The 23,068-nt window shown below is 40.5% G+C and overlaps 2 long non-coding RNA genes across 2 annotated transcripts in view; both read right to left on the bottom strand.

The window, feature by feature from the left end:
- LOC146502758 (uncharacterized) overlaps window positions 1-23,068 on the bottom strand; it is a 453,186-nt gene that overhangs the window by 260,480 nt on the left and 169,638 nt on the right. The window lies entirely within an intron of this gene.
- Window positions 1-23,068, bottom strand: part of LOC146502762 (uncharacterized) — a 146,408-nt gene that overhangs the window by 37,176 nt on the left and 86,164 nt on the right. The window lies entirely within an intron of this gene.

Genomic DNA, 23,068 nt, shown 5'->3' with positions numbered 1-23,068 from the left:
TCAGCCACCGATTGTGCAAGTTCCCCCACTTAAAATGATGACAGAGGTCAGTAATTTGCACCAGAGGTACACTTCAACTGTGAGAGACAGAATGTGAAAAAAAAAATCCATGAATTCACATGGTAGGATTTGTAAAGAATTTATTCGTAAATCAGGGTGGAAAATAAGTATTTGGTCAATAACAAAAATACAACTCAATACTTTGTAACATAACCTTTGTTGGCAATAACAGAGGTCAAACGTTTACTATAGGTCTTTACCAGGTTTGCACACACAGTAGCTGGTATTTTGGCCCATTCCTCCATGCAGATCTTCTCAAGAGCAGTGATGTTTTGGGGCTGTCGCCGAGCAACACGGACTTTCAACTCCCGCCACAGATTTTCTATGGGGTTGAGGTCTGGAGACTGGCTAGGCCACTCCAGGACTTTCAAATGCTTCTTACGGAGCCACTCCTTTGTTGCCCGGGCGGTGTGTTTTGGATCATTGTCATGTTGGAAGACCCAGCCTCGTTTCATCTTCAAAGTTCTCACTGATGGAAGGAGGTTTTGGCTCAAAATCTCACGATACTTGGCCCCATTCATTCTGTCCTTAACACGGATCAGTCGTCCTGTCCCCTTGGCAGAAAAACAGCCCCATAGCATGATGTTTCCACCCCCATGCTTCACAGTAGGTATGGTGTTCTTGGGATGCAACTCAGTATTCTTCTTCCTCCAAACACGACGAGTTGAGTTTATACCAAAAAGTTCTACTTTGGTTTCATCTGACCACATGACATTCTCCCAATCCTCTGCTGTATCATCCATGTGCTCTCTGGCAAACTTCAGACGGGCCTGGACATGCACTGGCTTCAGCAGCGGAACACGTCTGGCACTGCGGGATTTGATTCCCTGCCGTTGTAGTGTGTTACTGATGGTGACCTTTGTTACTTTGGTCCCAGCTCTCTGCAGGTCATTCACCAGGTCCCCCCGTGTGGTTCTGGGATCTTTGCTCACCGTTCTCATGATCATTTTGACCCCACGGGATGAGATCTTGCGTGGAGCCCCAGATCGAGGGAGATTATCAGTGGTCTTGTATGTCTTCCATTTTCTGATGATTGCTCCCACAGTTGATTTTTTCACACCAAGCTGCTTGCCTATTGTAGATTCACTCTTCCCAGTCTGGTGCAGGTCTACAATTCTTTTCCTGGTGTCCTTCGAAAGCTCTTTGGTCTTGGCCATGGCGGAGTTTGGAGTCTGACTGGTTGAGGCTGTGGACAGGTGTCTTTTATACAGATGATGAGGTCAAACAGGTGCCATTCATACAGGTAACGAGTGGGGGACAGAAAAGCTTCTTACAGAAGACGTTACAGGTCTGTGAGAGCCAGGGATTTTCCTTGTTTGAGGTGACCAAATACTTATTTTCCACCCTGATTTACGAATAAATTCTTTACAAATCCTACCATGTGAATTCATGGATTTTTTTTTCACATTCTGTCTCTCACAGTTGAAGTGTACCTCTGGTGCAAATTACTGACCCCTGTCATCATTTTAAGTGGGGGAACTTGCACAATCGGTGGCTGACTAAATACTTTTTTGCCCCACTGTAGTTTAGTTAGACACAGATGCTGGGCTCCCTGTGGGAGTGCTAATTACCAGATATGTTCCTCTCCTTGAAGCTGAGATGACCTTCAACATTGTTGCATTAACCACAAGCCTGGCAGAGCTCACACAAGCACTGCTGAGAAATAGTTACTCTCCACTTTGGTTAGGAAGTTGTTTGTCTGTGGCCTCTAACACAGGAAACACTTTGGATGTCCAGGTCATTGTTCTCCATCTGCCTCTAGTAATACATTTCCTTGTGCTTACTTGTATTTACATGTACTTTTGAAAACACAAAGTGACAAAGTGATTCACTTTGGAAAAATAAACATAGGAGTGCCTATGCTGCCAAGATACAAATACTTCACATATGGTATATCTCAAAAAATATGAATAGTTAATATATTTTCATATGTTTTCATATATTCTATATTCATTACATATAATGTGAAATATTTCAAGTGCTTGTTCATTTTATTTTTTCAGAAATTAAATATCTTAATTTTTTTTTTAAAGTATTTCCACCAATCAGTCAAAAAATGATTTACAATACAAATCTTGTCATTTTTCATCTGGCTTTCAGGAGGTCTTTCAAAGTTTTATTTGGATATTAGCTACTTTTTTACTCCTTTTTTACTCTTTTTTTCATCAAATCATTCAGGCATAAAAGGACACCTCAAGGATGTCTGGGCATAACAGACTATTTTAAATTTTATATTTCACATTTTATTCCTAGTCACAAAAATACAGCACAAAGATGATACCACAGTTTGTTAGGCATGAAATAGCATTTTTGCACCAATAAGGTAATTCTCAAAATGCTATTAGCTGAAAACGTCTCATATCTCAGCATGGTTTGGAGTGTGTCTTTAAGAAAATCTGAGGAAACTGGACAAGTGGAGGACAAGCTGACCAGAAAAAAACTGAAGTCAATCTACAGAAGATGAACAGTATCTGATAGTTATGTCCTTAATAAAAAGAGGGAAAATCCAGCAAATAAAGACACGGGACCTGAGAGCTGCATCTGTCCTTTCAGTTTATCCATCTAATGAAGCCTCACCAGAATGGTCTCATTTGAAAGGTGTCTGTCAACTGAAGCTAGGAGAAAAGGCTATGCCAAATTACACAAGAACCTGAGTAAAATCATTGGCAACAGGTCTTATGGAGTGGTGAATCCAAACTTTTAATTTGAGAGGTGTGCCAGTGAGTGTTAGGGATGGGTACCGGTATCCGGTGCCATTATGGCACCGGTTCTGACATAAACGGTAGTAACCAGACCGAAAAGCAGCGCATATTTCGGTGCTTTATTTTGGTGCTTTTTTTTTCCTGAGATGTCATACACTTTGGATTCTAGCCAATCATTTTACCTTTCCGAGGATAGTAGGCGGGCCCAGGTACGTACTTTCTTTTAGAGCAGAGCTACAGATTAAAAATGCCCAAGGCGAAGCGGTCAAATTCTGGCTGTACTTCACAGCAAAAGATGCAAACTCAGCAGCCTGCAACAAGTGCTTTAAGGTGATACTGTGATACTGTCAAAGGAGGTAACTCCTCGAATCTGATGAAACACCTATCGCACCCGGAGTTAGCAACATCCCCCAAAAACCCAAAGAGTAGAGTCTACACCAAAGGCACCAAAGACTTTGATGCCTTTGGTGTAAGGTACTGTCAGATTTAGTGTTACCAATTAATCTAACCCCACTAACTGCTGTCTTTGGACTGTGTGAGGAAGCCAGAGTACCCAGAGAGAACCCATGCGAACACGGGGAGAACATGCAAACTCCACACAGAAATGTTCATGTGCTGACTCAGCAGGGATTATTTTAAATGAGGAAAGTGGAGAATAATTATTTTAAAGCATTATAAATGTCTCAGAACTATACTAAATTATATTTGAAAACCTGTGGAATTGCAGGTGCCTGATTTATTTATTTTATTTTGAAAGTGTCTCATACTCAAAAATGAATGGGCATGAATCTCGTTTTCACGCTCTTCCTTTTTCTTTTGACCAGACTGTAGCTGAGTAATGTCTCAGGAGAATGGGGGTATTCCAGGTTAGTATTTTTATGCTCTCGCATACACTTAACATCAGTGTCACTGAACTGCTGACCCCTATAAACAGGCTCCTTCCTTACAGGCTGAGGGGTGTTTTTTATTTATTTATTCAGAGTGGGTGGTGCAGTGGGTCCTCTCCCTCCTCACTCCTCGTGGGGAGCTCATAGCAGCATGGACTTGGTCAGCAATGACCTTACCATCTGAATTTCACACCAGAAACTGAGACTCAGACCAGGCAAAATTTTTCTTCTGTTCTCATGCAAATGGCAGCTCTGCTTCTTGCTGACAGAAGTGACACTCAGTGTGATCTTCTGCTGCTGTAGCCCATCTGCTTCAAGGTGGGTTATGGTGTGCATTCTGAGATGCTCTTCGGCGTACCTTGGCTGTAACAAGAGTTTACTTTAGTTAGTGTTGTCTTCCTATTAGCTTGAAGCAGTCTGGACTCCTCTGAGCTATGTGTCAACAAGGAATCTTTGTGCACAGAACTGTGGCTTTTTAGTTATTTTTTCTTTTTTGGGCAATTCTCCATAAACCCTACAGATAGTTCTTTGGAAAAATCAGCAGTTTATCAAAGTCATTTAAATTACCTTTCTTTTCTACTCGGATGCACAGTTTAAACTTCAGCAGGTTGTTTTGACCATGGCTACATGACTAAATAACTGAGTTGCCAACATCTGATTAGCTGATTATATATATGGTTCAACTGCTCACTAACCCAAGTATATGGGTTTCTCTGTTGTGGTGGGTGGTCGTCACCCTTGACACTGTACTATGGTAAAATGCTTTAAACTCTTTGAAATGTCCAATTGAAAAAAATATATAATATACTAACCCAGTCTGTGTTACTGCTTCCAGACTGTGAGCCCTGAATTCGTCAGTCAACTCACTCACTCACTTCACTTTGTGCACAGTGTGCAGGGGGGAGGGAGAGTAATTGGGTCAATATCAAGTAACAGAGTTACACAGGACAGCCAAACTAGCAGCACTAGTGTTTCTATTGCTGAAATTATCTGTCTATTATCCAAGAACCCAATAACAAAAATATGACATTGTCTTCCACCAAGGTATTTTATGTGATTTCCCGAAGCACTGCTGCACATCATTTCTGCAAAGAGTGTTGCACAAGCGCTGTTGCAGATCGTCTACTGAGTCAGCATCCCGAAGGAAATACTGACTGATCACACCACATCACTAAATCTGTTCAGACCAATGTCTACCACCCTCAGACTGACGGGCTGGTTGAGCAGCTGAATAACTACTGCATGACTTTTTAATTTTTTGGGAAAAAAATATTTCTCCCTATTTTGGGGGAGCTTTAGGGTCCCTAATAATATATCAATCATAAAATTTGACAACCTGCCCCCGCGCCAAAACAGATATTGGTTTGTTGCTTCAAGGCAACACTGTGCGACAAGGGTAGTAAAATGCCAAGTTATTCTATAATAAGTTGTATTAGTACAACAAGGATGAACAAATAAATAAACAACAAATAAACTATGTAAACATTTCACAGAACAATACATCCAACATTTGACCCTAACCCCATGCACGCGTGCGCACGCACACACACACACACACACACACACACACACACACACACACACACGTTGTGTTTCCATCACGTTTGGGGACATTACATTAACTTACATTCATTTCCTGGAGATTTATCCTGACTCTACCCATCACAAGTCCCTGCCTGAACCTTACCCTAACCCTGACTCAAGCCTTCACCCTAAAATTAAATGATTTACCTTGCAATTTGTCCCCATAAAGTAGGCGAGACCTCACAATGGGAGTGTGTAAACAAATTTGTGTCCCCACAACAATAAGTAATGCACGTCCACACACACACACACACACACACACACACACACACACACAGCAAAATTGGTATGGCACGGATCTGGCCCACACAATGTGCCTACACATGGCCCACATACTGCAAAGAATGACGGCCCTTTGGTGGCCCAGACCTGGTTTGCCAGAGGTGGCCCACACATGGGCCAGCACAAGGCCAGTTTCAGACACACTGATGGTCCTGTGCTGGCCCAGAACGGTTTCAGCTCTGGCCCCAGATGTCAGCCTAATGTGTACCTTAATCAAGCCATGAAATAACAACATGTGCCAGAACATGGAAAACAGTGCAAAAGTAACATGCCGAAACTCTGTTCAGACAGTGAATAGACTGATTTTTATATAGCGCTTTTCTACTCTCCCAGATTACTCAAACTGCTGTATACAACATGCCACATTCACCCACTTTTGCTTAACTGAGTGCTTCCTAACTACATTCATACACATTCACACTCTTGACATGCAGACTGGAGGAGCCAGGGATCAAACCACTAACCTTCCGATCAGTTTGTAACCTGCTCTACCACCTGAGATATGGTATGCCATCGCATAAACATTGGCGTCATTGCCAGACCTGGCACACATCTGGTTGGCATACACAGTCAGAAGTGCCAGCTTGATGCCAGATCTGGGCCAGACCTGTTTTCTGTAGACCAAGCCACAATCAAGACAGATATGGCATGCCATCACATAGACAGTGCCATCTATGCCAGGCCTGATGACATACGTCTTATCATGCCAGAAGTCGGCCAGCAGTGCCGACTTGATACCAGATCCTGGCCAGACCTGCTTGCTATGTGGGCACTAACACACACACAGACACAGTTACTTTACCAACTGACCCCTGAGCTCCTAAGTGTCCCCCAAACCTCATTCAGGGATCCACTCCTCTACTTCAATGTCACTCCCTGAAAGCTCACTGTCCTCACTTTCCGAGGACAGAAAGTGCACATTCCCTTGGTTTCCTTGCATAAAAGGTTTTTACATCCATGTCCTGTAATTATGAGTAGATTGTAAAGTAAAAAACATTGACTACGATCATATAAATGCACACAAACACATCTCTACACTCATATGCAAATGCATTATATTGCCTGAAAAAAATTGGGCTAACTGCGCAGTGTTGCCTTGAGGCAACGAATGAAAATTAACAGTTTTACTGTATAAATAAATTTACAAAAGTAGAACAAACAATCAAATATGCTTCTTAACATATTCATGCACATACAAGTATTTTTTAATATACATTTATTTCACTATAAACATGTAAAATAGTGATCTTTATCTTGCCTCCTAATGGAGATGTCCCTCATGTAGTGCAGCTTGCAGAAAGGGGTCCTCCCCCACCAAAATGAAAGTCACACCACCTTCAACTCATCGTTTTATTGTAAAGAGATGTGTCTGGTAGCATTATTTGAAAAAAAAAAAAAAAGTTGTTTTTTTTTGAAGGGCCAGTGTAAGGCATGAAAATGTGGTTTGTTGCCTCAGGGCAACGCTATGCTGTAGAGGGTTAAAGTCTTTAAAGAATCATGGACTTTAAAGACTTTAAAGTCCATGATTCATAAGCTCATTCACCAGGATGTAGCAGTTGGGATCACTGGTTAGATCCTCTGTATTTGCAGTGTGGGATGTGCCCCAGCATAATTGAAGACAACTGTGAGAAGGTCCAAGCCCAGCTAAAAATGAAATTCAGTACATTCTGGACCTGAGAGAAACATTACACAAATTGGGGAGGTTATCAAGAGAGAATTAGCTCCAGGTCCCGGAATGTCGCCAGTACAATAGAGGGGCTAGGCTCATTCAGTTTTCATTGGGAGACAAAGTGATTGTATAACTCTTTTCTTCTGGGTGAAATTTACTCACCAAGTAGCAAGGACACTTCGTGGTCACTAGGTCAGTGAGGGATGTCAATTATGAAGTGGTCAGGATAGGGGAGGGGCCACACAGGTATATCACCTCAATCTCCGGACTTCACCACTCTGTACAGTTTGTACCATTTTGTCACATTAAGTTCAAGGTAGCGCAAATGGTCGTGGCTGATTTTCCCTCCCAGGTCGGGGCAAGGGGAGTAGGCTAGGCTGGATTACTTCCCGGCCATAGTTGGGCGGTGGAGGTATGTGGCATGGGTGTGGTCTATGGCTTTGCTGCAGAGGACTGGTAGTGCAGTAGGGTCCGGGGGGCAGTGCCAGGAGGCTGGCAGAGGAGCTGGGACTGATTTGGTGATCATTCATGCTATTTCAGTGGCCATCTGGGATTGGGGGAGAGAGTGGCACCAGGAACAAAGCTGAAAAGCTGCAGAGAGAAAATTTGGAAAAGCTGAAAATAAAACAGTGTGTACGTGTTGGTCCTTTGTGTCACACTAGTGCATGTAAGAGACATGATTTGAGAACTTACATCTTCTAATGTCATTAACTTTTCTTTTTTTTTTTTTAGCATATGGCAAAAATGCAAACCCAATCCAAGCCTGGATTTTAAGAGGTTAACTATTAGCGTATGTTTCCTGAAAAACCAAAAATTCTTAGTCTGATGACATTGACTGATCAGAGCTAACTAAAAATATTACAGGACGTACATGTTTGTTCCTATAAAGAGTGTTCAATAAAGAGAGTTCAATAAAAGGTACACTAATTTGATTTACGTGGTTGATGATGTTGATTCCAGTTAATGTAATAACAGTCGGTTTTCATCCTATTTAAATTAAAGTTGCCAGTTGGATTAGATTCTTTATTTATAAATTCCTCAAACACAAATTCATACACATTCACACATGCCCACACAGGACACTATTATGATTTTCCATGAGAAGCGCATGTATTATTAGAAGTGTGCTTTGCTGGGTGTGTGCCAAGCTTTGTATGGCTACAGTGTTGTTAGTGATTCACCATTATTAGGAGAGAATTTCCTATATAGTTACAACTGTGAACAGAACTCTGCTTAAGTACTGCTTCATCCATCATCTGATCAAAGTGTTTATTGAGTGTTTGGCTCAGTTCCAGTGAAGACAATGAAAGATCATATATACAGTATGTGTGTTCATGCTTGTGTGTAGTTCTAGACTGATATGTATAGTACAAACAGGTATATACATCTCCAGGCATACTAGTGTACATGTCACATTGTTGGGCAGCCTGAGTGTGAAGTACCTCACCTCTGGGTAGTCTAAAATAACAAGAACATTCAGACTTATGCCTTCTGCATACACGTGCACAGACAAATACACACATATGTATACACACACTTTTTCAGATAACACTAGATGACAACAAAGCTTGGACCCTTCTTATCGTAAACACCTCTTAAACCTATCACGGGAACCCAGAGGTTAGTGCGAGAACTTGGACCCGAAGCAGATTCAAGCACAGGATGTAATGGTAAGGTTTCAACGAGTTTATTTTACTGGACCACAGGAAATAATGGCAACAAAAAGGAGGGATTCTTGGCACGAGGAGAGCGGGTCTAAACTGTGGGCAGAGGTGGAGATGATGAACAATGCAAACCTAAGGGGTGCAGCAACAAAGCGATGCCTTGTCGTGGAGATCAGCGTCCAGAAAATCCTGAGCTGCTTGTAGTAGAGTGATGGAGAAATGTGGCGACTAGAAGCACAGAGAAGATAAGGTAAGTAGGAGTCTTTCATAAGGAACATGAAACGAGGTGGCCTGATACCAGCATAAGGTTAGCTGTCAAACTGGCGAAAGAGAGATGGGGACGATGATCTTGAATACTGTCACCTTGTGGATCAGGAATAGGTGAGCTGACCAGGTGGCATGATGAGAGCTCCACCCAAGGCGAATACCAGGGAACACAGGGAGGGCATAGGAAAACACTGGAGCTCACCCAGACCATGGCAAAACCACATAATATCATTTAGTTCATCTCTGTGTGTTTTACCAAGTCAACAAACTGGACAAAACACAAACTGGAACGTATACTAGATTATAGAGTTAATGATGTGCAGTAGTGGCAAATGGTGAACATCATGGGAAGTCCCCTTATATAGCAACAAGGTCTGTTGCTATAGTTTCAGCAGCCTATAACCTGTTTCTATACGCTGCTGAACTTATAGCAAAGGGCAACTTATTTATTCATGTTTTTTGATGGACAGAATTTCTAGGCACAGGAAAGTGGTACAATGTTTACAATTCAGTGTCTTTGTGCCTTTTGTGGATGATGTGGTTTTGTTGGCTTCATTAGGTGACCCATGGTCACGGGTTCTGGATAATTACTGGGAAGAATGTGATTGTCGATGAAAACTGTAGAAATGAATTTCCTCCCTTAGCAATAGGTATAATACGTTCATTCATTTGAGAGAGACTCAAGTCAGAGCCACTACCCAAAATGAACCAGTTGAGGTGGTTTGACATCTGACTAGTACACCCCATGCTGAAGTATTCAGATCCAGGATTATTATTTTTCTGTTTTTAGGCTTTAAGCTTGGATCCATGCCACCATCATTTAAAAGGTGACATCAATCAGTGGTGGTGTGGCTATTTTTACAGCCTTAAAAATATATTATGCAACCGAGTTTGAAACTTTAGTTTAAATGGGCCACCTAAACCTTGATGGCATTATGCAAGCTCAGCTGACACATAAGATAAATAAGAGTGCAGTATTACCGTCAGCTCAGTTCATCATAATATTGCAGCAACATCATACTACTGACAGGTGGCAACAACTTGTTCAGCAAATAGCACAACATGTTTCTGCCAGTGGGTTCTGAATTCATGCTCCCAAACCCACCTACTCCACAGCTCCAAAGATATTCACTAGCCAACAGATCTGATTGAACATGAACATTTTAACTTATGAGGCACCACATAACTTGAACGTGATAAGAAATGTCAACAGATTATTTAGTGAAAATGCCAACACAAATAATTTCAAGTACAAACTACAACAAAAGTCCATTACCACCATGTCTGACACTACTACAGGTCTGATTAACAGAAAAACACATCAGAATTACACAACTGTGGAGGTATTGTACAGACGACACAGGAGCTGTAACTTTCCATTCCGACTTTATTCATCTCCAAACTCCAACTGGACACATTGCGCCAACAACCAGCAGAACCACTCCTCCCGACCTGGGTGTGAGTGGAGCCTTCTGGTGGGCCACCACACAATTACAATTAATCTACTTCTTAAGGCAAAGGTTCCCAAAGTGTAGGGCCCACCCCCTAGGGGAGGGGCGCAGAGCCATTGCAGGAGGGGCGCGGTATGGAAAAAAAAAAAAAAGAATGCTTGCACACTGCTAGCATAATGGACAGGTTTTTTGACGGGGCTCCCACACAAACACAAACACAAAGCAGGAGATGAAGCATAGCATCGCCAAATATGTTTCCAAACCAACTTCCTTCCAAGCCAAAGACTAGAAAACATTGTGAAGCATATCTTCCCTTTGGCTTCACCTGCACAAGTGCCAAGGAAGGTCTCCCCTGCAGAATTGATTTTCCCTGCTGCTGGGCTCTCCAAATCACAGACAAACAGGATCCTACATTCTTGATTTTTAGTTCACAAACACTTCTCCAAAATGTCAGGAGTAGCTACTCCTGACATTTTGGAGATGTTAGGTCTTTAAACAGTTACAGTGGGATACAAGTAATATCAAGCTTATCCTGCTGTCATTTGTTCCCCGGTTCAAATCACGGACAAACAGTATCCCACAGTTGTTTATGTTTTTAAACCCATTTTGCACAGAGAGGCATTTTTTGAAAAATGTATTGATAACAATGTTGAATATTATTACACAGGAAAAAACAACTACACCTAAAATAATTACACCATGATGCCTCTGCCTTTCTAAATGGAGGGACAGTAACTGCGTGTGTATATGTAAGCGTGTAAAAACTGCAGATAGTAAGATTAACACTAACAGTACTTTGTCTCTATCTACCATTGCAGAAATTTATCTCATGTAAACAATAACGTGGCGCACAGTGTGATGTGAAAAAAGGCACATACCTTTGACGTTGCGTGACGAACTCTGTATTCCTCATCCACACGTAAACGCAAAAGTGTAGTTTTAAAAAATCTCAGTTTTCGGTGATTTGAAACGCCGTTTACGTGTGGACGAAAGGCCCAAGCGCATAGAAACAGCTGCGTTTTCAAAAAATGCCCATGTAGATGTGGACATAGTGTAAAAGAGTTAGTAGTGTATTTTATTGCTACCTGTAATTTATTGCAATTTACTTTTATTTGTTTAATTGTTTACTAAATGTTTGAGGTGTGAAATAAATTGCAATGGCGTTTGAAAACAAAATATGGGTGTGTGTGGTTGGAGGATGTGTTTGTGAGTGGGGGCGAAGATTTTTCTTGTAAAACAAGCAAAAACAAGCCTAGCAAAAAAAAAGTTTGGGAACCACTGTCTTAAGGTAAAGTGTCTCTTGTTACAGCAACACTTTGTATATGGCTGGGTAAATTAGTAATTTATAGACAACAGCCTGTGTTTTTTTATGGGTTTTTAAATAAGATTTTCAAGGAAGTACATCACTTTCCCATGTATTTTGATTACAGTGAAGTCTTAATATTGGTTGGGCCCCATGGGATTTTCTGTTTTTTGGGGTTTTTGTTTTGTTTTGTTTTTAAATTGGCCACTTTACTCTTGACTTTAGGAATGTCTAGTCTACTGTAACTGAGACATCATGATGCATCATGATGTCTAGTTGAATCCATATCATCCCCACGGAATTGCATGATATTTTTGCAGTTGCTCTTTCCAGTGTCAAAATCTTGTTTCCAAATGGAAGCAGAATTTCATCATGAGCTTCAGGGAGAAAAAAAGTCAACATTTCTGACTTTTTTATTAGGCATCAGCTTTTTCATTTGAAAACATTAGCTCTACTGCATCAAGCGTAGAGGTCTGAGAGAGGGTGTGTCTTTGCCCTGAAATTTATGGAGCAGGTCAGTCATTTTTTTTTTGTCTTATAAAACCTCAGAAATAATTCTTCCCGCTCCAAGTTTTCAGTCACAATAAACACTTGCTATGTGACTTTAATGTCAGCTGTCTGAGCCATAGTCACAATTAAAGACTTAAGGTATCGTTCTCAGGACTTCAGGGCCATAATTTCAGTTATCTTGTTGAGGATATCATGAGATAGCCATTTGTTCTACTTATGAACTGATCGTATCTTAATACACAAACTTACCATACACAAACTACTATTGAGCAGTCCCTTAACCTCTTTGTTTCCAAGTTTCTTTTATTTATCTCACCTCAGACATTTCTCACTTTCTAAATTTTGTCCTTTTCCTCTGCCTATCTCTCTCTCTTCCCTGCTATCCAATCCTGCCTAGCCCTTTTTTCTCTCTTTCCTATCATTTTCTCGTATTTTCTCTGTCATTTAATACAATGGAGCCGGGAACAAAGCCTCCTCTGAGAGAGTTGCCGATCAATTTCCAAGCCCTCGAGTATTGAATTGTGTCTTTGTGTTTGGGTAATGCGTCACAGTCAGCGACCTCCCTTCTGCCACTCGACCCAATGGTTTGCTGGAAGCTATTGCGGCACCTTACCCTCAGCAGTCTTTCACAACCTACTTCATCCTCTGGCACCACTGACACATTCAATTAAGCAAGCATTGTTGCTGTGAAGGAATTACACTTCAATAATTAGATATTTTCTCAAGCTGTAATACCATAAGATATCTCAGAACCCTATTAATAATCTGGGCGGGCAGCGTGAAGCGGTCCTCCCTCAGCTGCAGCTGAGACTCTTAACCTGCTGTTAAGCTGCTCAGCGGCCATAAGCGTAAGGTTGAGGTTGTTCGTGTCAGCTCCCTGCTGTGCCTAAGATATGTTATAGTTCCATAGAGTAGTGCTAAAACTGTTCATGCTTATTCTACATTTCTATGCTACTGTTACAGATTCTGTTTCTCTTGAATTTCACAGGGGGGAAAAAAAACACCTTTAAACATGAGGTTGTGCTTTGCATTAGTTATCAAACAGACTCCTTTATTAGTTTTTAACACCAGTAACGTATGTAGATTTATTGTGGTGAGCGTACACGTGCACACAGAGTATATAAATATCTGTGCATCCATCAATGGATCAGGAAGATAGGCCTCCAAGACAAGCTGTCAGCTTCTAAAGAAAAGAAATCCTACCAGTGACTAGATATGTCTATGAAGGTTCTCAGTCATCCAGGTCATTGTAGTCTAAGGAGCTTGGAAAGAAAAACGTCTGGACTTCTTTAAGTGGCTTGAAGATGTTTCACCTCTCATCCGAGAAGCTTCTTCAGTTCCAGGGTCAAATGGTGGAGAGTCCCAAATTTAAGCCCTGTGGGAGTATCCCCCCTGAGATGGATGATGGACCCCTTAATGAACCTCTACCTAATCACATGACCCAAAGTGTGAAAACAGCTTTTCTTTCCAAGCACCTTGGACTACCAGTGACTAGAAAAGGCCAGTCTAAAAGACAGCACAATTCAATTCAATTGTATATATGTAGCACCAAATCACAAAAATCCCTTCAAAGTACTTTATATTGTAAGGTAAAGACTCTGCAATTATAGAGAGAAAACCCCAATAACTAAATGAGCAAGCACTTGGTGACAATGGAAGGAAGAACCCCTCAGTGCAACCAGGCTCAGGCAGGGCCGGCCATCTGCCATGACTGGTTAGGGGTAATCCACCAGTTGGGGGTCTGATCACAGCAGCACACGCCCTAAGCACCAGATCTATACAGGACCCATGTTACGGATGGTGCAAAGATGCCCCAGAAACTATCCAACGGGATGAAAGGTGCAGGGTGGGATAGTGTACACTGACAGGCTCAACCAGCCTGTGATAGTGTGCAGAAACATCTGTACAAGTCTACCTAGACATTTTTTCAAAGGCTAAATAAATCTAATAAGGCAAACTTTTTCTCATCTTTTCTTTTCTTAAATTTTTGTCTTATAACTCTGAAATGAATAAACATAAGCTATGGTTTACATGGCCTTGTTGTTACTAGGGTTAATTCAACAAGACTGTCTATACAAGATAAATGCAGCTACAGTGATGTAACCTGTTAGCTTATGATAGTTATCATAGTTTTGAAGCTTCAAGCTGAGCATTTCTCTGTTGGTGTGTCAAGTAAGGGATCTGACTGAGAATATGAGGTACACTCCACGCTCAGAGGATACCAACTTGTCACTCACAAAGTAGGCCCACTCTAATGCTGCTTGTAAATGAGACAATTTACAAAAGACCTGAAAATAGGTCTTGAGGCCTGTAAAAACAAACAAACCAAAAAAAAAACCCAACTTAGAACCAGACTTCCTTTTGCAACCAGAGGAGTCACTCCCTGCAGGACATTAGAAAGATTTAGGGCACTTGACCGCCAGTATCACGTTTAAGTCTCAGAAGCTCCATTCACTTTTACAGTCTATGGTTGCAAAGGATGGTTATTATAAAGAATTACACGGATTTATGTAGTGAATAAAAATTAGATTTTTTTTCAACACTGTAGAAAATTGTAAGGTTTGTAAGGTTGTTGTTCTTGTGGCTTCTCCTGTTTGTTGAGAAAAGGGACAGATTAAGAAGTCACACTGAGCTGCTGGATGGCGCGTGTTTGCTTTTATTATTCAGTTGCTAAGTAAATACAACAGTCCTCAGTAGCTGGAGTCAAAGCAAGTGCACAAAGAAAAACAACTCTGCTTGTGTGGTTTAAAAAGAACGACCAAAAAAATCCCCCACTAGCAATAAATAAATAAAATATCTCCATGCTTTCATTCACATAAATCTCTCTCCTAGTGTGTGTGTGTGTGTGTAAACAAGTTTTATACATTTTTTTTCCAGGTGGGAGTAACCTCTGTAAACACTCTTTTGCTCTCACTTATTACACCATGACTCAGACTGATAGCTTGATGTTGGCACACATCCTACCACAGTTTGAATGCTTTGAATATAAAATATAATTCTAAAAGGACAACAATTATCCAAATACATTATTATTAGTCATTAAATCAATTATTGACTTTTCTTTTTTAATGCATGCCTAAGTAAAAACAGTGGCCGCTTGTTCAGCTCAGGAGGTAGAGCGGGTCATCTACCAGCCACAAGGTCAGCAAATCCCCCCCTTATATGCCTTTTAGTTTATGTAAATGATACAGTAAAGAAAAAAACCCAGTGTAGCAATAGAAATGACTGCAGTTCATTTTCCTTTTAGAGTTTACTTGCTGGATGTTGCATCGGTTTATTTTCTACACACGCACCAAGTTACTAAATTAAACTGGACAACTTGTGTTGTTTTTTTTATAGATCTGTTAAGGTTCCAGGTAATTTGGCAAAACTAGGCTCGCGGAGCCCCCAGTCATCTGGAAATATTGGCAATATATTAGAAAACCTAGAGTTTCAGTTACAGTGGTCCTGCTCTTTGGAAAAAGCTGACCAGAGGTCAATAATGACTGTGTCGACTTTCCAAACCTTTTTGTTCTCACAGGCATAGATTTAATTCTGTGTGTGTTGGGGGGACTTAAGTGTATCAGAGGTGTAACAATGGTGGAATCACACAGTGATTTCAAAAGCTGGTTTGCCCAAAACAGAAGCATTTTCTTTGTGTTAGCCATGCTGCAGAAGCCCTGCAGCTTGTAACCATGTAATGGTTAGATGTGTGCCTGAAGTGCAGAAAGAGCAATATATTGGGATCACAGAGTCACATTTCAAAAGCTGGTTATGTTTTATTTTTTTCCCCCAAATTCTGTTACCATGTAACTTCAGCCAAGACACATGTAAGTGTGTAATGTAGCAATATCCCCGCAACATATACCTTCATTATAAAATGACAATACTGTGATTATAAAATTAAGGTGATCTTTTTTTCTTCTTCCAGCCGTGAATTGAATGAATGAATCAATTCCTTGTTGTAGTTTCCGGTCTGGAAAATATAAAAATCTTTTCCATAAAAGGGCTTCCAGTCCAATGTTACAGTCAAACATTGCTGTCAAATAAGGCTTCAGAAGATGGAGTGCAAAGCACTCTGTGGCTCAATCCTAAAGTCCACCCTGAGGCCTAAACACTAAATGCTGATTTTGTCATTCCCCCTCAATGGTGGTAATTGGGCTCACTTGTGTTCTCTCTTGACCCATGTGTTATGAATTTTCCATTGTTGAATGTTTAGAGGGCACGAAACTCCTCTGTGAAAAGACAGTTTCTTTAACTTACCTGCATTCTCAAGCTGGTCGTAATGTGCCTGGGGAAATACCTACAGTTACTTACCTGCCTGCCCACTCTCCACCGCAGACTCACCTGGTCTGAAGCTTTGATTTTTCAAAACTCCAATGTCATTTTAAAACTTCAAAAATGTTGGTCGCTGTTCTTAAAGTCACACAAGCTAGAATTTTAGAGGCAATTAATGATTAGCCAACAAGCTGCTTGACCAACAGCTGAACTGGCTGGCAGAACGTAACAGCTGACCAGTAAACAGCTATCTGAGCTTGCACACTGGTGAACCTGGGTTAAATGTAGCCAACAGGGACAACAGCTGAGGAAGTCAATGGCGTTAAAAATCTGCTTCCCTCATAGTTTTGTATGCGTTTGTTTACATTTTGTATTTTTTGTTAGCCATATCTACCCAACCCAGCTCATCTGCCACCATCTCCCAACCCTCATTCTGTTAATCACCCCTAGGGTGCTTAAGAACCACCTTGTCTCCATATAGTGTGGAAATAAGGCTCTTCCATGCTTTTTCTGCATTGGTTTGCATATCCTGTTCCAACATTTTTGCCATCTGATATTTGAGTATTCCCAGTTTGTTTGAAGAGTCGGCCCTGGCCACATATCAACTTACCTGCCAAAGCCGAGCTGGTTCATTCTCCCTGGAAACGTATTCCTCCACTACCAGCCTGTTCTCTTTATTTCAGCACTTCCAAACCCATGGAAACCAATGCCCGAGAACAGGGCAGTGACTAGACTAAAGTAAAACCTAAACTGTGAGAAACTAAAAAAGATTCAAAGGAACAAAAACCCTGGGATGAGAAACCCAGAACACAAAACATAAAAACCTGAGACAGAGAACACAGAACCGGAAAACAAACGACAAGGTACAGCCTGAAACACAGCTGAACTGCAGGGACTAACAAGCGGAAGAAATGCAGACAGACTACCAACAAAGAGAGGAAAGCACAGGGCTTAAATACACAGGCAGTAAGGAGGGAGTGAGAAACAGGAGGGAAACACAGCTGGGACTAATTAGACATCAAGACAAAAAGGCGAAGCAAAACTAGATACGCTGCACATGGGACAAGGACTATCATAATAAAACAGGAAACAGACAGACCGAAACTCAGACTTCAGCCACGCAAACTTAACACAGTGACTGGGGAGACATAAGGAACATAACTACTAGAGTGACATGAAACATGGAGACAAGAGTAACTAAGCATGAAAGGCAAAAGAACAAAACCTAAGAACTGAGAATCACAAAAAACTAAAGAACCGAGGACGCTAGAAACACAAAAGACCAAACCCTGGTAAACACTATATCAAAATATATTAAATAATCCAAACATAATATACCTTATGAGCTTATACCCTAAAATGACCAAAAATTGTACTGTGCCACTCTCATGGATGACATATTCACAAGTTGCATGGAAAATAATATAATAAGTGGACTAGTAATACCATCTTCTAGTTTTTGCAGTTTATGGTATGGTACCTATAAGATCCATGAACTGGACAGAAGAATACAAAATGGTAAGGTCAGAGGAATCAGTCACTCCTTTTAAAAGTGATATTATGACCCAGGAATAAGAGAAATATATGAGATAGAAGATGTCCATAAAAGATGTCAGTGGTACATATTACAGGTTACTTAGAATAGCTACATTGTTATATAATAAAAAGGAAACAGTCCATAAAACATTATAGAACAAGACATGAGTATAATGGATAACAAAGGGTCTTCAAAATTCATGTAACAAGAACAATGTTTTGCTACAAAGTCAAATTCAGTTTGAAACAATAGCTTCCAAAGACATTTCAACTTCAGTGTGTCTGCACACACGTTACAGAACGTTTACAATAATTTTAAATAAGCAAGTTATACTGGCTGAAGTAAAAAGGTTTCAATTGGTTAAATGACAGAGGGAAAGATTCATGTTTCAATATCTCAACATGACACCTATTTAGCTGCTCTTACCTCACTTCCACTGGGATTATGCATGTGTCCATGTGTCAGTGTGTGTGTGTGTGTGTGTGTGTGTGTGTGTGTGTGTGTGTGCTGAACGTGTCTCAGCAGGATCTCCATTTTGCTCTCAGTGTGTATCTCCGGTGTTGGAGGAAGACCTTTAGATTAGCTTTTATCCAGCTCCACATGGTTCCAAGCGTGTAAATATTAACAACCTCAGCAGGACACAACAGCCTGACTGACATCCACAGACTGCATGTTTTCACCAAGACTGTTCCAATCATAAAGTTCACATCTAATCGTCATTATGCGTAAGTGACTGGAAGCAAGAAAGCTTTTTGATTGATAGGTATTTTGTGGATTAGCTTACGTAGCCAGCAAGTAGCATCGCGCACCTACTGTATGATATGCCCTTAGCTGAGATTTCAAAAGTATTTGTTTAATATATCCCTAGGTGTATTGCTATACTTGCCTTTATTTTATGGCCATACCCTTCTTTGTTTTGTTCCTCTTCATATTTAGGCTGATATTGAATACATTCAGAAATTGAAAGCAATTACAATTTGGAGAACAGGAAGAATATTACTGTTGTTCCACAGAACTCAAATGGCAGTCTGAAAGTCATTTCATGCAAGATCAGGGACACGTCCTTAGAAATATCCAGCAACAACAAACTTGTACCTAGTAATATTTCTACTAAAACTAAAAAACTACTTACTATTACCAGTGCTCCTCTGTGTCAGTTAACAATCCTAATTACTTTTTTGTTTGTCTTATTGACTAGTCAGTCTACATTTGGCCCAGTCACACAGACCTAGTAACCATTTGGCTGTAACCTGGCAACCACTAGTTACTAGTGGAAAATGAGTACTCCCCAACTGGTTGCCACTGGTTGCTGAACGTTGCTGACAGTCACTGTGAATTCAATTGCTAAACCCAACAGCAAGTTGCCAGAGAAAAATTAGTTATAAAATAAACAACAACCAAAAAAACCCTTTGTAGTAGGCTGTAAAAATGCTTTTTGATTTTTGTAAAACAGGGCATTTTAACATGAGTCACTTTTCTTGTAAATTTCCAGGCTGTTCTCATTACGAAGGCATAGAAAATGCTATTTTCACATGACTGCTTCTACTTTTAAGTGCCAAAACACCAACCAGTAACTGAAAGTGAATGTAAAAAGCAAGAACAAAAACACTGAACTAAATGCATAACAACAAAATTTTTTTTAAAGGGTCATAAACTGAGGTCTTCTGACTAATAAACCTGCAATTAGCTCACGCTAGCATCACTCCTTCAACCCTTTAGTGCAGACTTTGAAGATCTCTGTGGTAAAATTAGTGTTTCTCTATGGAAAATATTGGTCCAAATTAAAGGCAAAACAACACTGACGTCAACATATTTAAAACCCTGGGTTATGGTGACAGAACATGGTTTTAGTGGAGGATATTCAAAGTTTTGTTTGAAAGAGGGAAAAAAATGTTTCTGTGCACTCTTCAGGGCAGTGAGAATGCATCATTGTACATCTAGTTAGTTCCAGACCCCAAACATCTTCAGTTCAGCTGCTGTTGCATCACTACGCACCATCTGCTGCATTTTAAATGATGCTCTCAAGGCTTTTTGCATCGGCTCTGTTCTTTTTCAGAGAAGCTGTGTCACACAGCCTCCAGCTAAATAAGATAAGGCTGAAGCAGAAGCCTGTGAGAATCTCAGCAGCCTTATCAGTGCTATAACACAGGGAGCAGTGGCACCCTCAGAAATTAATCATAGTTGCTCGGATGATGAATTTTAATCGAGGGTGATAGCAAAATTAAGACCAGGTTATATTTCATTTCGCTTCATGGATTAATGCTCCTAAAGGGACAGAGTGTAACTTTGTGTGGTTTTGTGGTAGTATGTGCCATTTGGCTGTGTCTCCTTTGTCTCCTTTGTCTCACTGGACCAAATATTGTCTCAGTTTTTGGTGTTCATTGTCAGTTTTTACAGGGGATTTTTGTTGTTTGTGTTGCCATTTTTTTTTAGAAATTTGTGGTTTATAATGTCAGTTCAGCTAGACAACTTGGAGTCGACATAATCTTGAAAAACACCTCCATGCAGAAACTGTCTTATGTGGGGAACAGGGTAACGTATGATGCTGCACAGAGACCATAATGTGAGCTACTGTGGTTGAAGTCACAGCATCTGTTGACTTTCATTTAAAACCCCTCTTTCTTCGTTGTACAGTTCCTTTGTGGATTTCATTTAGGATTCTTTGAGCCTATTCACAAATCACAACTGCAACATCATATTCAACATCATGCCGTCATACTCAATCACATTTGTCATTTGGTTGTAGCCCCTAGATGTTTTAATTTTGTTCCCATGTGTAACGTTCCGTTTCCTCTGTCAGTTCATGAGCCAACCCACAACACTCACACATCCGCATAATGTTTTTCAGCATACATCTTAAAATATTGTACACATCATTTGTTCTGCCATGCCCATATGCCAACGGTTTCCATTTTTGTAGCTTTAAAATAAAATGAACAGCTGCCCACACCTCTTTCCAGAAGAGAGCTGTCATGGATACCCCAGTGATATTGAGATAGAAGAAGAATGAGCATACTCCTCGAACGCTCTTTGCTGTGGCTGTCTCCTTTGTTGCCATTATATCTGTTCAGCAACTGCAATTAAATGAGATGATAACTGCCTACTCAGCCTGCTAGTTAGAGGAGGAGACCGCCTACATATGACACCAGCTGATAGCAGCCATTCACTGGACTGATAACTGCTGGAATATTGTATTCAATCATCAACAAATCCTATGTTTATGCTTACTTGAAATATGAACATGTTTTGTTTAAATTTGGGAAAGGAATTAGGCCTTGTATGCGTGTGAAGCACTAACCACTGTAAAAAACCTTTTATTAGAAAAAAAAAGAAAAAATCAATTACAATAAAACCTTCAACTGAAAGTTACAGCTCAGCAAACCAACACTCCAATTACCTTGTAGTAGAAGTGGGAAATTGTTAATGCGTTTACTGCAACATCAAAGACATTTTTCTTCTCTTGTGAACCTGCTCTTTGGTGGATTTAGTGCATTAGTTCTGAGCCCACTGTGTTGTCTTTATCTCAGACATTAATTTCACATCTGCTCACCACAGCTAGTCCAAAGACAGAGAGTAATAGTCTGATAATGTCACACATTGATCTTACCTATCTTCTTGGTAATAGCAGGAGCTGCTTTTATGGTCTGCAGAAATTTGTGTGTGTGTATATATATATATATATATATATATATATATATATATATATTTTTTTTTTTTTTTTTTTTTTTTTTTTTAATTTATATATTAGGGGTGCAACGATACACAAAATTCACAGTTCAGTTCGGTTCGATACTTTGGCATCACGGTTCGATATTTTTTCGATACAAAAAAAAATGTTCATGCCTTTTTAATTTGTCATTTATTCAATTTTCACGGCACATTCTGCACCACATCTCTGTGTGTTCATCATTTGTTTGAAGCCAGCTCACCTCCTGCAACCACTTTTCCGAGAATACGCGCTTCTTTTGTGGTTCGGACTCCTGACATTTCTTTGGAGGTGGAGTTCTAAACAAATGTCTGTCCTCCTCCTGAAAATCTTATGTACGCAAACACGCGTTGCAACTTCTTATCTTGTGCGCGTTTTTTATTTTGACAGCAAATGCGCACCTGCGGACCACTTATGTGCAGCCCTGGTTATTTAGCTCGTCATATTGCAGCCACAGAAATTCTTTTGTCCATGAAACCATAAAGCTGCACTTTCTTTTTGCCTTATAGTCTAATTTGTCATAACTTTTCCATTTTGTGGTAAGCTTTTCTTTGGCTGTCACTTCTTCACCCTGACCTGTCTTATTTGGCTCAGCAGAACTAAAATATATATCCTGCTGCTTTTACACACGCACTCACATAACGCTCAGCGATTCTCTGCGCGATCAACCTCTCCCATGTTTAAGCTGCGGGAGATTTCACTTGTCATGTTTGCATAGTAAGCTAACGATTGATAAGACGATGTCAGAGGAATTGGTGCGCAAATTATCATCACTCACCACTCAGTACTGTCGCTCTCTATACACAGTTCACGCGATTGCAAAGTGAAAGCAAAAAACAAGCGCAAATTCAAACGCGATTTCAGTGTGTCACATATTGACAGTGGCTCACCGATGCCAATGACATAATTACCCAGCTACATTTCCGAAAGAATGCAAAAGCATTGACATAGACTTTTCCTTCCTACGATAGCCCGACGGGCAGGGCAGAGATAGATTTTGGTAGCCCGACTGGAAAAATCGCTAGCCCCGGGACGTCGGGCTAGCGATTTTGTGAGCCCTGTATCTGATTGAGGAATCACTCATCTTTGGAAAAGAGAGTTTATTACAGAGAAATGGCTCTTTCCAAAATAAAAGTTATACTATGCGCTTCTTCTGGGCTATACTCTCAGCAGCATATTAAACATATCA

Source organism: Neolamprologus multifasciatus, chromosome 15 (genome assembly GCF_963576455.1).
Source record: "Neolamprologus multifasciatus chromosome 15, fNeoMul1.2, whole genome shotgun sequence".
NCBI lineage: Eukaryota > Metazoa > Chordata > Actinopteri > Cichliformes > Cichlidae > Neolamprologus > Neolamprologus multifasciatus.
This window is presented reverse-complemented; position numbering and strand designations above follow the sequence as displayed.